We start from the raw sequence: 16,504 nt of genomic DNA on the forward strand, positions 1-16,504 counted from the left end.
ATCCTTAAGGAACTGTTGTGTGTAGAAGACACTTTTGCAATCCTACCTGAGACATCCAGGGGAAGGGAACAACCCTCTGCAGCCAAGGATTTCACCTTGGAAAAGACTATCTCTGTTGGAAGTATCTACTTGCTTTAATTGTGAACCCTTTTTGCCAAACGTAGGTCAGAGACATTTTTGATACAATTTTAGTTGTTCCTTTTTAGTGTGAGGGTCAGAGTAGTATGTTTTGGACAGAAGGATAGTTTATATAATTTTGACAACTTGACACAGACTGATCTTTAGTTTTTGTTTCCTACGTAGTAAAACTCTCTTTACGATAGGGACAGAGAGGCCTTAATCCAACCCTTTTATTTTAATAAAGATGTCTGACAAAAATATTACAATGTTTGTGTCTGCCTCTCATTTCTGACCCCTCACAGTAGTTAGCTTGAGTTCCAGGCAGTGGTCTCCCCACTGGAAAGGAATGGGAGCAATGGGAAACTGGGATGACATTTTGTGAGTTAACGGCGCAAACCCAGCAGTCGTTGAGGTTGAATATGCAGGCATACTGCCATGAGAGGTGCAAATAGTTGCTTGCGCTATGGGCCCAGTGGTCTGCCGTGGGACCCTCATTATCATGACCAAAACGTGCAGAAACAATCAGACACATATACATCAGAGACCATTATCAATCTAACAATAACCACAATGACAGATAGATATTCAGACATGGTGGCCTCAGTGAGGCTTCTGAGCTTCTCAGAGTAAATGTTTGTGGTAACTGAACACTGTTCAACTTCGCCAGCGCTACAGGGGGTACATGGAGAAATGTGGAGAAATGTGGACACAGTCAATCCTTTTCACTCTGGGTAGCAGAGGAAGTGAGGTAGATGACGAGAGTGGAGCGAAGGCCCTCAGTTCCAATGTTCCAATGTTTCAAAGGTCTAAATAATCAAGTTCAAATGTTCTAACGGTCCGGGCTCCTTCTTTAGGAACATGCACGACAACATTCACAAGTACCAGGGTCAGACGAACAAAAGGGTCGTGGTCACGAAGATAAAAACCAACACGTCACAGCAGTAGTGCCAACAACTCATAGGGGGCGGGGTCATAGCAGCAATGACATCCATTCTTTGCTCAGGTACCGCCTCAGTCGTCGGGTTCAAAGTTACTGGTGACCCAGACCCAGACTGAACCTGTCACTGCTTAGCTCCGAGCTTTGGTACATCTGGTATTATTCCTCAGGATCGCAGGATATTTTGTATGAAAAAAACTTTAATTTCTAGCTGGAGTGAAATTTGGCTTGTGAAAATAACTTTTCTGAAACATCCTGAATTGATCCAGGGGATGGGGATCCAACCCTTGTCACAAGGATTCTTGGCTATAACTTTTGTGTTTGAATGTATGCCTTAGTTGGTCAGGTAGGGAAACCTTTGTTAGGTTAGGGAAAGATAGGTGTTTGTCTCACCACTTTATTATTTCATAAAATGGTGACTTGTGACAAACTTATACCCAAGTGTCTGTCTCACATGTCTGACCCCTCACAGCCCACTTGTAAACAATCATCCTTGCCTACTGGAGCCCCCAACAGTGCTGCCCACGCCCTGGAAGCCATGCTAGGGGCAAGGCGCATTTGCCCAACAATCATGGACCAGTTACTCTGGCAGTCCTCCACCGCTGGTAGTCATAAGTTATACTAGTGTATTTATATTTGATTTTGTTCATGTTTTTCAATCACACGTATACTATCTTTGAGAAAGGATGCTCTCCGGCTGAGAGCTATCTTTTTCATGCTCAAAACATTTTCCAGGCATTATAAAAGCTCAGTGTGATCTAATGAGCCATATTGTGCAGAGAGATGAGGAGGGCCAGGGCTGCAGGGATGTTATCAGCTTTCAGCAATGTCTCTCATTTAGAGGAGGGATGTTTCTGTACTACACACTGGTCTGAAAGCTCAGTGCAGGTTATGAGTGAGATTTTCCTCCAGAGTCATTTTGTGAAAGTTGAATTAATATTTTGCTGTATGTTACCTATCTTAAGAACATTGGCAGTGTGACAGTCATTTGCTGGGCTCCTAGAGATTTCAGTTTCTTTAAGAGGGGTTAATGATAGCTACCTTCAACTGTTGAGGGACCTTGCCAGTCTGTTCCTTCTCTGAATAATTTTTCCTTCACAAACCTACGTGTTTTCCCTTTCCTAACAGCTTAGGCAGTATCCAATGTGCCAGCCCGATTCACCCCCATATTTCTCTTAAAACCTCTGGTTCATCATTTCTGTGATCTCGAGGCACTGAGGAACGAGACTAAGCCACAGCCTCCTGTGTCTCGCTGAACGAAGACGCCCATTTCACTTCCAACCACATGAGGGATCTCCATTGATCTACCCACCTGCTGGCCCTCCCCTTAGCACCTCTCTCCAGCACGTGCATCTCTCCCGCTTCTTGTACAGTGCTCAGCTATTTGCCACCTAGATGGTTGCTATTTAAATCCATATATACCGTGGTGGGTCAGAAGAAGAACACAGACTGATTTGCCATTTACTACAATGGTTTATTAAAGGAAAGGTGAAAACGCCTAACTTTCCCTATACTAACAGTGTTACCTAGCTAGCAAACTAACTAAGGTGCTCGTTAGTCATTGGTGAGAGTCCCAAATCAGATTCAGTCCACTGTCCAAAAGTAACCTATCTTGACCCTGCCACTATTAGAACAACTAAGGCACCAGAGAAGGGGGGCCCCGGGGGGAACGCGAAGCGTTTCCCCCCGGGGAATATTTTGGCGCTGCACACGGCCAGCGAGTGGCCGTTAGGGGTAGAGCGCCTGGTCCCGGGGTATTTAAGGGCTCAGGGAAGGTTCGGGAGGCAGGCGACGGTTAGGACTTGTCAATTGCACAGGTCCCGTTGCCTGCTCCCGAGCCTTCCCCGTGTCTTTGGGCCTAGCTGTTTGGTTAGTGCAGGTGAGGTGGGGGATTGAGGAAGTGTTAAGGAGGGTGGGTAATTTTAAAAAAAAAAAAAAAAAAAAAAAAGGGAATTATAGTTTTGGGTAGCAGGGTAGGAGGGGTGCCGTAGATAAGACACCCCTCTCGACTTACCGGTGTAGTTAGTTGCTGGGGTCCTTAGGTGGGCGGTACGCGAGCGAGGGAAAGGCTGGTGAGGCTCCGCGCCGGCCGCCTCTCATTTTGGGTCGACGGTTGGGCCGAAGTGGGAGCGGAGCCACAGCTGATCCGCGGGAGCGGGTAAGCGGGGAATTTCCTTTTCTCCGCCCGCGTCGCTCCGAGAGTTTAGCTCCGCGTGCGTGGGCGTTTGTCAACAACGCTCGCGCAGATAAGGGGCTGGGCGGCGGTGTTAAAGGAGCCACGTCCAGTTAACTGAGAGTGCGGTGTGGGCCTGACGCAGATAGGTGGCAGTGCTCTGCCTGTTAGCAAGTGCTAACTGGGGTTGCTTTAGTGAGTGTTAGGGCTTCTGCTTTGGGGAATAGGGTTGGGGAAAGGGAGGGCAGGGTGTTAAGGGTTAGGGGGGCAAGGGGAAAAATATAAAAAAAAAAAAAAAAAAAAAAATTTTTGCTGATTTATTAATTTCCATTTTTCGGTAGGGAAGCAGTATAAAAAAAAAAAAAAAAAAAATATATATATATATATATACATTCAGTTAAGGAAGGTTTTTCTAAAGTGGGGCACATTAGTGATTGACTATATTAGTAGGCTATTCTCAGGTTTGCATATTAGGTTTGGGTGGGGTTTTTTGTGGGTTTCGCCTTTGGGGCGCTTTTGCTCCCCTTTTTAGCACAGGAGGTTACAAAGGGGGTAAGGGCTATTCCAAGGGTAGGTCCCGGCTCGGGGGCATAGATTATTTAGGGCAAGTTTTTTGAGGGTTGTATTGGCGGGGCACACACATTTTAGTGTGCACAATGACAGGCCGGGGAGCGAGCAAGAAGGGGCTGGTGGATGCGGGGGCTTTGAGGAAGGCTCTGGAAATCATTAGCAGGGCAACCACAGCCCAATTGGAGAGTGCGGTAGGGGAAGTTACGGGAGAAGAAGGGAGCGGTGGGGGCCGGCCGCAGCGCAGAGCGGCGGCAGATGGTGCATTGGCAGCGGTGGTAGCCTGCACCCCTGCGGCAGGAAAAGGGGAGATTTGGGAATCTAGGGGTAGGAAGATGAGGAGGGAGATAGACAGGAGGGCAGAAGGGGGTGTAATGAGTTCAGGGGTTCAGCCAGAAAGGGGAGAAGGGTATGATAGCCCCAGGGTAGAAGGGAGTGCTAAGGAAGGTAGAGCCCGAAGGAGCAATAGTGGGGGCAGGGGTGGAGGACAGGTGGGTGTGGCGGGGCAGAGAGGAAAAGGGGGTAAATACCTACAGAAGAGTGCGGGTGGGAGAAGGAGGGAGAGGTCCCCGTCACTTGAGGGTAGGGTGGGGCGCGGAACGGCCCCCCCGGATAGGAGGAGTGGGGGCGGAGGGCGCTGCGCAGCCCCCGCTGTGCAGATGGAGGTTGAGGGTTTTGGTACGGCCCCTCCTCAGTCAAAGCAAGGAGAGCCTAGAGGGCACAGCACGGCCCCTAGCAACGAGGATGTCAGGGTGGAGGTCGGAACGCCTCACCCAAGAGAAGAGGACCAGGCAGAGGTTGCCACAGCCTCGCCGGGAAGACGTCAGATGAGTGGCGGGGCGGACGCCCCGGGCTCGGAGGAAGATCTGCATTTAACCTCGGGCAGGAGCCCGCATCCCCAATGGTATTTAAGGGGCGATGAAGTTGGTTGGGATGAATACGGGGGGCAATGGGATTTTGAGGATTGCGGGGCGGAAAGGGGAAGGGTGGAGGAGAGAAGAAGTTCAAGGTGGGGCGGGGAAAGGGAAGTACAGGGGGGTCGGGGCGTAGCGGGTCAAGGAAATTATTGGCTGGGCGATTGTGCTGACATGTTTTGTCCCCGCAGCAGGAGCCCTCTGAGAAGGGAGAGGAGGAGCAGCGGTGTGGAGACCAGGCCGCAGATGGCGGGCGTGGAAAGAGGTGAGAGGGAAAGGGTATGGTCAGCTGCATGGCAGAGAGGGGTCACAAATAGAAGGTTGGAGGATGAGCTGGGGGTTCTACAAGGTGGGATGAAGGAAGTAGGGGTGCAGGCTGTGGGTGCTGAAGGGGTTGGAAAGAACAGTTGCTCGGTGGAGGTCCAAACGGACAAGGTGGTGGGGCTCGAGATGCAAGCGGGAAAAGATAAAGAGGGGGAGATAAAGGGGAAGGAGAAGAAATTGCCATACATGGGGATAACAAAGCCATTGGGGGCACATTTGATGGCAGCAACCAGGGAGAAGATACAAGGAGGTGAATTTGTGGATGTCTTCAAGTTGTTGCATAGGGAGGTGAGAGCGAAAGAGGGGTCCAAGGAGGAAGAGAGAGAGTTGGCTTCACGCCCGAGGGTCCCGGTGACCATTGAAAATTGGACGTCGGCGTTTATTATTTATGCCAGCGTGTATTGCGAAAAATTCCCGGAGCGTTGCGTGGCTTTACTGAAATACATGGATGTAATAAGGAAGGCCTTCACGAGCTTTGGGGGCTTTGCTTGGGTAAGATATGACGAAGAATTTAGAGCAAGAATGGCGGAGGACAGTCAGGCGGTCTGGGGGGAGATAGATATGGATTTGTGGCTGCAATGGATGGCCCCAACGAGGCCTGCCCCGACATTACACACGGCGAGCGGGCTGCCAGTGCCTTTCCGGCCCTTTCTTGGTCGCCCCGCCCATGAAGGGGCGGGGGGAGGAGGCAGGGGCCAATCCACAGCAGCATGCTGGGGGTACAATAAGGAGAACTGTGCAAGAACAATGTGTAGGTATAAGCATGAGTGCAGCAAGTGCGGGGGGAAACACCCGCTCACGCAGTGTTTCCAACAAGGAGACAGGGGAAGGGGGAGAGGGACAGGTAGAGGGGTTGGGGGGAAAAGCTTTTACTCCAATTAAATTGGAGTCGCTGGAGGAGTGGTTGCAATTTTACCCGGATAGGGAAGGGGCTAAGATTTTGAGTGAGGGTTTTGGGCAGGGGTTTAGATTAGGTTACCAGGGTCCAAGGGTGCGGAGATGGGCGGAAAATCTGAAGTCAGCAAGAGAGAATATGGAAGTGGTAAGGAAAAAATTGAGCAAGGAATTGGAAGCGGGCAGGATGGTGGGTCCGTTTGATGAAGTACCGGGTGACCTAGTAATATCTCCACTGGGGGTGGTACCCAAGAAAGCCCCGGGGGAGTTCAGACTGATTCATCACTTGTCTTGGCCGGAGGGTATGTCAGTTAATGACTTCATTGCCCCGGAAGAGTGTGGGGTAGTGTACGCGAGTGTAGACCAGGCGGTGGAGTTAATAAGGAAAGAAGGGCGAGGGGCCTTCATGGCTAAGTGTGACATAAAAGCGGCATTTAGATTATTGCCAGTGCACCCAGAGGATTTTTGGTTGTTGGGGTTGCAGTTTGAGAACCATATTTACATAGACAAAGCATTGCCTATGGGGTGTGCAATATCCTGTGCGCTGTTTGAAAGATTTAGCTCTTTTTTACAGTGGGTTTTCTCATTCAGCTCGGGGTGGGAGAGTGTGTTGCACTATCTGGATGATTTTCTGTTTATTAGCGGGGCAGAGAGGGAGGAGGATTGCAGAAGAATGCTAAAATCGTTTCAAGACTTGATGGAGGAGTTGGGGGTACCATTAGCCGAAGACAAGACGGAAGGGCCGGCAGTGGTGTTAACATTTCTGGGAATTGAGTTGGATTCAGTGGCCATGACCTCACGCTTGCCGCACGACAAGGTGAGCAAATTGGTGGCGCTGTTGGAGAAAACAGTAGGGGCCAAGAAAATGATGCTGGTAGAGATGCAGAGGCTGGTGGGGCATCTGAACTTTGCATGTAAGGTGGTGGCCCCGGGGAGGACGTTTTGCAGAAATATGGCAAGGTCCATGGCGGGGGCGAAGTGCCCACATCATAGGATAAGAATATCGGGGGCAGTGCGGGAGGACTGCAGGATTTGGTCGCGTTTTTTGGAGAGTTTCAATGGAACGTCTATGTGGTTGCAGGGAGATCCAGTGACTTGGGAAGTTCAGATTCTCTCGGATGCAGCGGGGGCTGGTGGTTTTGGAGTGTTTTGGGGAGGAAAATGGTGTGCCGAAAAATGGCCGGAGAGGTGGTTGAAGGAAGGGAGGAGCATAGCGTTCCTGGAGTTTTTTCCATTACTGGTTGCATTGGAGTTGTGGGGGAAGGAGCTGCGAAATAAGAAGGTGAATTTCAATGTAGACAATGAGTGCGTGGTTCATGTGGTGAACAGGCAGTCAGCGAGGGATCAGAGGGTGGCAAGATTGATGAGAGAATTTGTCTTGCGTTGCATGGAATGGAATGTGGTGTTTAAAGCAACACATGTGCCAGGGAAGGATAATGGCATCGCTGATGCATTATCTCGTTTTCAATGGCAGAGATTCCGTGGATTGGCTCCAGAGGCAGATCGGGAGGGGCGGCAGATTCCGAAGGAGCTGTGGAAGATAGGAGGATGAGAGCGCTGGCACTGGTGGAGGGTTCATTGGCCGCGGCATCCAGGAAGTCATACAGGAGGGCCTGGGAGGAGTTTATTAGAGGAGGGGCTAGGAGTTGGAGGGGCAGATGGGATGCGGAAGAGCGGAGGAGGGATGATGTGACTAACTTCATACTGAGGTGCATTGACAGGGGCTGGTCAAGGGCAACGATAACAGGAAAACTAGCAGGGATCTCCTTTTACGGAAAATGGTTTTGGGGTTTTCAACCAAGTGGGGGGGAGATGGCATGTAGGATGTTGGAAGGATGGGCAAGGGAGAGTAAGAGGGACAAAGATAGGAGGAGGCCGATATCGGCTGCATTACTGCAGAGTTTGATTGAGGTTTTGGGGGGAGTTTGCTGGTCGGTATGGGAAGTGGAATTGTTTGCAGCTTGCTTTACATGGTTATTCTTTGGGGCATTTAGGGTTTCTGAGTTGGTAGGGGGAAAAGGGGGGCTAGGGGGGCTGCAGTGGGATGATGTGCAGATCACAGAAGAAGGGCTAGACATCAAGATTAAAAAGTCAAAGACGGATCAGAAGGGAAAGGGCTCTTGGGTCCGGCTGGGTCGAGGGAGCGAAGGTCTATGTCCAATTAAGGTGGGCAAAGTATGGAAGGAGCGCTGCGGGTTTAACTCTGGTCTGGTTTTCCAGCATGCGGATGGATCCCCGGTTTCAGCAGCGCAGGTTTTGGGAGTATTGCGTAAGGCGCTGGGCAGGGTAGGAGAACAGGGGGAGGAGTTTGGGACTCATTCTTTTAGGATGGGCGCAGCATCTGAGGGCAGCAGGTTGGGTTTTTCTGAAGAACGTTTGAAAAGCTTGGGGCGTTGGAGATCGGGAAAATACAAGGGTTACGTTAGGGATTTTGGGAAGAGGGATTAATGAAGACAGTTGGTGGAGGAGTTGGAGGGGCGAGTTGTTTTGTTTTGTATAAAAAGATGACTTGTCAGTAATTTGTGTAATTTTTGTTTCAGATGCTGTGCAAGGAAAGGGGGAGTTGGCGCAAGTTTGGATTGTGGGACATTCAATTGTGAAATGGGCTGGCAAAGAGGCGGAGAAAAGGGTGTTTGGCAGACAACTGGGGTGCAGTTATAAAGAAGTGGTGGTGAGGTGGCATGGTGTGGGTGGCCTGAGATGGGATCAGCTGCTGCCCATACTGGCAGGTATGAGAGAGCGATATGGGGTTCCTCAGGTGGTGATGCTGCATGCTGGGGAAAATGACCTGGTTAGGGATACGGGGGTGGCTCTGCTGAGAAAGATGAAGAGGGACTTAGGTTGGGTTAGGGATATCTGGCCTCAAGCGGTGGTAGTATGGACAAAGTTGTTGCCGAGAAGAGTTTGGAGGGGGGCAAGGAATGAGGGAGCGATTGAGCGGGCTAGGAAGGGGATAAATAGAGAAATGGAGAAATTTTGTGCGTCAGTGAAAGTGAGGGTCATGGACCATAAGGAGATAACATATGAGGGGTTTCTTGTTTTTAGAGGGGATGGGGTACATTTGTCCATATACGGGAACAGTTACTACCTGGCGGATGTGAGTTCATGGCTGGGAGATTGGGTAAAGAGTTTGAGGTAAAAAGAGGGGGGGGGGGGTTTGGGGCAGAAAGAACTCCTCAGGGGAGGGTTTTTCTGGTGCCGGGGGCATGGCCCCTTTTGATGTGGGGGGGGGGAAGCACAATGGGGGAATGACACGGGAAAGGAGGGGGTGGCGCTGCTTGCACAAGCAGGTCACCCCGGTGGATCAGGTATTGAGCCTGGAGGGGCATGGCCCCTGGGGAAAAAGCGGGACGCCTGGAAAAGGGGCAAGGATTCGGTAGGATCCAAGGGATCATTAGGGAGGAAATGGGTTATTTAATTATTTAATTGTTGGGGGAAAATGGGAAATGTTTAAGTTATGTTAATTGACTGTTTAAATAGCCATTTAGTTTGTTAGGCCATGGAGCCAGTTATGCGTTATGATTGTAAGCTTTGGCCTGTCACATTAAAGCGACCTTTTCCACTTTTAAATGAGTCTGGGTTTTTGTGCAGTAAGCCAAAAGGGGGGGCCCGGGGGGAACGCGAAGCGTTTCCCCCCGGGGAATATTTTGGCGCTGCACACGGCCAGCGAGTGGCCGTTAGGGGTAGAGCGCCTGGTCCCGGGGTATTTAAGGGCTCAGGGAAGGTTCGGGAGGCAATCGACGGTTAGGACTTGTCAATTGTCCCTCCCTCCCACCCCTTCATTTGTTTAGCGAAATTTTTTGTATAGGGGGGGTCATTGAGCAGGGGAGGATGAGGAAGAAGGGGGTTCAGGGTTGGGGTCGGTTAAGTGGGGGGTTGGTAGCTTGGAGTGACAGGTCAGGGCATCGGGGAAGTGATGTGTAATATTGTTGCTGATGTGGCAGGTCAGGCTGGCTGCAGGTCCCAGGTGAGAGGAGTTTGGTGTAGAGGGGAGTTGAAAGGGGTCAAAGGTGTACGGGGTGCCGGGGGCATGGCCCCTTTTGATGTGGGGGGGGGGAAGCACAATGGGGGAATGACACGGGAAAGGAGGGGGTGGCGCTGCTTGCACAAGCAGGTCACCCCGGTGGATCAGGTATTGAGCCTGGAGGGGCATGGCCCCTGGGGAAAAAGCGGGACGCCTGGAAAAGGGGCAAGGATTCGGTAGGATCCAAGGGATCATTAGGGAGGAAATGGGTTATTTAATTATTTAATTGTTGGGGGAAAATGGGAAATGTTTAAGTTATGTTAATTGACTGTTTAAATAGCCATTTAGTTTGTTAGGCCATGGAGCCAGTTATGCGTTATGATTGTAAGCTTTGGCCTGTCACATTAAAGCGACCTTTTCCACTTTTAAATGAGTCTGGGTTTTTGTGCAGTAAGCCAAAATGACTCCCCTCTCCTGTATGGTGGGTTTTTCCCAGGTTCTGTTCAATATAGAAGTTGTAAGTAGTTTTTAGCAACCACTCTCATCAAATCATATGGTTCAGAAACTGGACTCTTCCAGGTCTCAATGGCTTCCTTCACTTGCTTTCTCTTCTTTCTCTTTTTATTCTCTTCTCCTTTCAATAGTTTTTCTTGACTGGGATGAGCATGAGCGTTCCAGTAATGATCCTCACCATTTTCATGTGCTCTCAAAAAGTATTCTTGACTGGGTCGAGTAGGATCGGTCCAGTCATTATTTATTTAATGATTTCTTTATTGTGCATTTGTAAGGCGCTTATACATCAAGTGAATTGTGTTTCAAAGCGCCCAAAGGGCACCGGGGAGGGAACATGGGAATGGAAGGCAAATATAATAACAGTGAAGATATAGAAAGAAGCGGTCCTACTAGGCCTGTGAGCATTCATAACGTGCAAGTGCATTCTCACTCTCATCGGTCTCCCGTTTTCCCTGTTATCTGTATTCTGTGGGGATAACAGCAGCAGGGTCCTTAATAGGATGGGATCTTCTTGTGTCAGAATAGCTTCTTGCCTCTTCAGGACCGGTACAAGCTGCTGTTCTGATCCTCCTGCACTCGCTTTACTCTGCCACTCCTCTGTAAATGTGGCATTGGTGTAGTTCATGGACTTACTGATCCACTGCATCTGGCTAGTGGTCACGCCACCACTTTTCCTCTGCTCCGAATCTGGACGCCTCTCGGTGTGTCCTTCCTTTGTCTCAGAGTACTGCACTTCTTCCCTTTCCCAACGTGTTATGTTGCGGCTTCACTCGACTCTCTTTCTCGCATTGGACGCTGCATATCCCGAACTCCTTCAGCGGGTCTCGGCCAGCTGATTTCAAACTCCCGCTCTCTCTCTCATCCCAGGGCCCCGCTTCTCAGTTTTATGACATTCTCATGGGGCTTAAACGGTACCTTATCGAAGTCCTTCTTTTCTTTTGAACTCGTACTCGGTATGTTTCCAATGATGATTTTCGTCCCAGTTTTCTTTACCTTTTCTTTCACAGACACCAACAATGTATTTGGTTGACAATAATACATGTTTATTGGTTCTTCATGTTTTTCTTCATAAGATGTTAATGGCGATGGGGTATTAATACTTTGTTTAGGGAGTTTCTCACAGGAACAGAAGTCTTTGTTCCCAGAGGGGTTGAGGTCCTGCTTGCTTCTACTACTAGGGGGAGTATTGCGTCGCGGGTTCACCTCCCTACCCTCACAGGGAAAGGCTCCCCCCTGGGGAGGCGTGAACGAGTCCCGCTATTCATAACAATGCATGTACATTTGATCCAATAGCCAGCAGGGAATATCCAACACAGATTTCTACTGCAGGTTATGTCTTATTTTAGTATCATTTCCGGAAGAGGTTGAATGGTCAGATTATAATATTTTTCATGTCTGTTTGCAATGCCTTATTATTCTGCTGCAAATGTTAGAATATACATTTTTATGTAATCTTGTCTCGAGGGAGCAGGAGTGTAACTGTACTGTCACACTGTTACTCCGCACCAATCACTTGCGGTGCACCCCCCCCGCTCACCATCTGCAGTTGTTCTACTTTGTGGCTCATGTTACTCTTGAGCATCTAAAGTGTCGTCTTTCTCAGAAAATTCTAGACAATCATAGATACCATCACTGTAATGCCCTGAGCCCTCCACCAGCTCAGACGCTGCCATTGTGGTATGGCTTGTGGCACTTAAAACACAGTATGCTAGGCGCCTTCATGATGATGGGTGTTTTCTTTTTTTTAATTTTTTTTTTTATAACTCTGTTTATTGAGTTTAAACAACAAAGCATTAAGATACGAACATGAATGAGACATGAATCATCGTTATACACATGTTTGAAGGCAATTGGCCACAATAACAGCTCGCGTTGGCCCACTGGGTCGAGGACCGCAAGACATCAATAGGATAAGGCAGGCAAACAATGCTGGCAGTGTTGGTGATGAGCCCCCATTCGCTGGTCTCATTGAGCATCTAGCCATTTACCCCATATTTTTTCAAATTTGCGGGGGCAGCCCCTTGCATTATAGATCCGGCGCACTAAGGTTGCGCACCTGTCCAACTCGTTACTCCAACGGTTCAGGCTCAGTGGGTCGGCAGATCCCCAGTTGGCCGCAATAAGTCTTTTGCCTGCCCCCAACGCAATTGTCAAAAACATTTTCTCATATTTAGACAGGTCCACTTCACCCCCGATGCCCAAGAGTACCATCTTGGGATCCCTAGGGATTGGTGTCGCCAGAGCGGCTGAGATTGTGTCAACACAGTCCCCCCAGAAGGCCTGTATTGCCTGGCATTCCCATATCATATGGTAGAAGGTGGCGGGTTCAGTTTTGCATCGAACACATGTCCCGTCTACTACACCCCCCCCACCTGGCCATTGCAGTGCGTGAGTGGTATGAGCGATGGAGGATCCTCAGCTGTATTAGCCTAAGCTTGGATTTTATACCAATGTCTCTGGGGGACATTAACGCCTCCACCCAATCTTCAGGTTCCAGGGGACCCACATCTCTTTCCCACTTTGCCTTTAACCCGTCGAGCTGTGCAGCCCCGAATGAGTTAAGTGCCTGATAGAGAGTGGAAGTGACCTTAGAAGAGATGTGCTGCGGGAGAATGTTGGTCTCAATGGGAGAGCAGGGGGGTATGATCTTGTGTCGGGGAATTGGGTTCGGATGGCGTGGGATAGTTGCGCGTGCCGGAACCGGTCCATGGGTGCCAGGTCGAATTGTTCTTGAATGGTCTCAAAACTTAGGAGGCGACCCCCTTGAATCACGTGTGCTAGAGTGTGTATTCCTTTTGTCTGCCAATGACCAAAGGGGCCCATTTTCAATAGTTCCGGGAGGAGCGCATTGTGCCATATGGGTTGTGTCAGTGTTGGCTGTCCTTCCCAGCCGATTAGTTTGTGTGCTGCCCGCCAGGCGCGGCGGATGTGGTGGGTCATTTTGGGCAGCGCCGGGAGTTGATCGTGGGTGGCGTAGAGGATTTGCAGCGGTGTTAGCGGGGCCATGGTCTCTAGCTCAATACGGGTGTGTGGCAATGTGGGGTCCGCGTGCATCCAGTCATTCACTACTCCTATCTGTGTGGCCAGGTAATAGGTGTGTATGCAGGGTAAACCGATGCCTCCCTCCCACACCGATCTATGGAGTGTGTCAAGGGCGATCCTGGGTTGTTTCCCACCCCATAGCAGTGTGCGCAGGTTCTTGTCTATGAGTGCGAAGGTTTCTCGGGGGATGGGGAATGGGGCGTTCTGGAGGACATATAACAATCTGGGAAGGGTCATCATTTTGAATAGTGCGGCTCGGCCCATTAGCGATAGGGGAAGAGATTGCCAGTGGGGGGTGTCTCTGTTGAACCGCTCAATTACTGGTTGTAAATTAAGTCGGGGGAACCCATCAAGCGTTGGGTCAAGCCGTATACCCAGGTATTTAAATTCCCTGATAGAGACATGATATGGGCAGGTCTCCGGGATCGCAGACTCACCGCCCTGAATCGGGAAGAAGATGGTTTTGGCATCATTAACCTTCAGGCCTGCAAAGTACTCATATTCCCTGAGTATGAGGGAGACCGCCGGGCACGAGATGCTCGGGTTACTGAGATATATGAGCAGGTCATCCGCATAGAGCGAAAGGCGGTCTTCTCCCCCTCCTGGCCAAGCGAAACCGGTCCAGTTGGTGTTAGCTCTAAGCTCAATCGCTAGTGGCTCGATGGCCAGGAGGAAGAGGAGTGGGGATAGCGGGCATCCCTGTCTCGTTCCCCGGCCCAAGGGAAATGATCTGGAGGACCTGCCATTCACCCTCACTGTGGCCTCTGGGGATGCATATAGAAGTTTTACCCAAGATATAAATGTCTGCCCCAGGTTCATCCTAGCCATGATCTCCCACAGAGCATCCCACCCCACAGAGTCAAACGCCTTTTCGAAGTCCACCGCCAGGAGGGCGAGTGGGGCTGGTAGTTCCTTTGCCCTGGACAGCGCCAACTGGACTCTGCGTAAGTTCATTCGAGTCGATTTATTGGGCATGAAACCACATTGGTCTGGGTGGACGAGGGTCTCAATCACCTGCAGTAGTCTGTTAGCGAGCGTTTTGGCAAGAACCTTCGCTTCAACGTTGATCAGGGAAATCGGACGATAGGAGGCGCATTCCTCCGGGGGTTTCCCAGGCTTGTGTATGACAACTATGCATGCCTTTCTGAGGTCTGGTGGGAGTGCTCCTAGTTCTCTGCTGCGTAGAAACATGCGATGCATGTGGGTAGGTAGCCTGCCGCCAAGGCATTTCCACGTTTCTGTCGGGAACCCATTGGGGCCCGGGGTTTTCCCGGGTTGGAGTTGTGCCAGCGCTTCTTGCATCTCAGTATCGGTGATGTCAGCATTCAGAAGATCTGACTGGTGTTGTGGGAGTGTCGGAATCTCGATTTGGTCGAGGTAGTGAGAGGGGTCCACTGGTGGATTCCCAGTGGGAGGGGTATAGAGGTTTTTGTAATAGGTGGCGAATGCCTCGACAATATCAGAGTCCTCTGTCAACAGTGTTCCATCCGGAGATCTGATCGCCCTTACGTGTCCCATGCTTTGTGTGCGTCTCTCCAACCAGGCCAAAGTCTTGTTAGCTTTGTCGCCCCGTTCATATATTTGGCTCCGGACTAATTGGTGGGCAGTTCGTGCATTGTCTAGGGACAAGTTACTGAGGGCGTCTTGCGCCGTGAGCATCGCTTCCTTTGCTTCTTGGGTGTTTTGTATGAGGATTTGTCGTTCACACTTCAAAAAGCGTGTTTCTGCTTCCCTGACTTCCTGGACTTGACGTCGTTGGTAGGCGGAAACCACGGAAATTGCCTCCCCTCGTAGGACTGTTTTGTACGCCTCCCAGATCGAGATCGGGCAGTCCACTGAGCCCTCATTGAGTTCGAAGTATTCCATTGTCTTCCTTTCTAGCTCCTCCGCAATTTCAGGAAGACGGAGATGGTATGTATTTAGGCGCCAATTACGATCCGGGCGGCAGAAGGTGTTCTTAACAGTTAGAAGGAGCGAGGAATGCAGCATCGAGAAGCCTGTGGATTATGTTGCGGGGGGTGAAGACGTAATCAATCCTGGAGAATGATTTGTGGACACCCGAATAGAAGGAGAACCCTGCCTCGTCTCCATGGAGTGAGCGCCATGTGTCCACCAATCCCGAGGCCTCGGCGAACGTGGCGAGCGGTGTGGGGGTGGGGCGTGTTCCAGCTCTCCTATAGGTTCTATCGACTGCGATGTCCATTACCTCATTAAAGTCCCCTCCAAGCACCCACGTATCAGCCTCTTCCTCCAGGAGCAGGCTCTGTAGTTCGGAGAGCAGTTCTTTTGTCAGCGTAGGGGGGGCATAGATTGCTGCCAGGCCCTACTTCTCGCCCCAGATGTCCGCCAGCAACAATACATAGCGGCCCCGGGGGTCTGCCCTGATCTTCCTGACCTGGAGGGGGACTCTCTTGTGAACTAGTATCATCGTGCCCCTAGCACCTTTCGTGAATCCAGCATGGTAGACATTCGAGTAGTTGGATCTTTTGAAAAAGTTGGTGTTTGTGCCTATCAAGTGTGTTTCATGAAGAGGGCAATGTCTGGCGAGTGCCGGTTTAGGCATTGGAGCACCAGTCTCCGCTTAATGCTGGAGCCAAGGCCATTGACGTTCCAGGACAGTATTGTCACCTTGTTGGAGTTCATCCTGTCTGCGTGAGTCTACTTGTTGGGGTGACTGGGAGGATCAGTGGCAGTTGTGCTTTTTCCTGGGGCACGTGTCGATTTCCTCTCAGGGGACACGTCCGGGGGTTGCCTCGCATTGGAGTGCCTGAATACTGGCAGACAATTGTGTCCACGGTCCTGGCCCAGACCATTGTTTGTTTACCTTGCCTACACTCGTCGGATTCTAGCTTTCTTTTCTCGTGATTCCGTTTCCTTGAGTCTCCAAAACTCCCCCCACCCTGTACTTCCCCCCCAACTGGGAGCACCTGTCACCCAAACATTGAACTTATAACTTGGTAAACTTAAACTTCGTCGGAATGACCCGAACTAGGGTGGCAACTCCTGTGGAGCTACCTGGACTGTGCTTGAGACTGCGGTGTCTAGGCGGCCGCAGT

The 16,504-nt window shown here is 50.5% G+C and overlaps 1 protein-coding gene and 1 long non-coding RNA gene across 6 annotated transcripts in view; one reads left to right on the forward strand and one right to left on the reverse strand.

Annotated features, from left to right (window-relative positions):
- HPCAL1 (hippocalcin like 1) overlaps positions 1 to 16,504 on the reverse strand; it is a 1,330,750-nt gene that overhangs the window by 522,951 nt on the left and 791,295 nt on the right. The gene's annotated exons all lie outside the window — the stretch shown is intronic.
- On the forward strand, positions 4,374 to 8,646 carry LOC138452594 (uncharacterized). Its single transcript, XR_011260243.1, has 3 exons — positions 4,374 to 4,701; positions 4,903 to 4,976; positions 8,470 to 8,646. It is a non-coding gene; the product is annotated as an uncharacterized lncRNA (long non-coding RNA).

Source organism: Ambystoma mexicanum, chromosome 4p (genome assembly GCF_040938575.1).
Source record: "Ambystoma mexicanum isolate Mex_15411 chromosome 4p, UKY_AmexF1_1, whole genome shotgun sequence".
NCBI lineage: Eukaryota > Metazoa > Chordata > Amphibia > Caudata > Ambystomatidae > Ambystoma > Ambystoma mexicanum.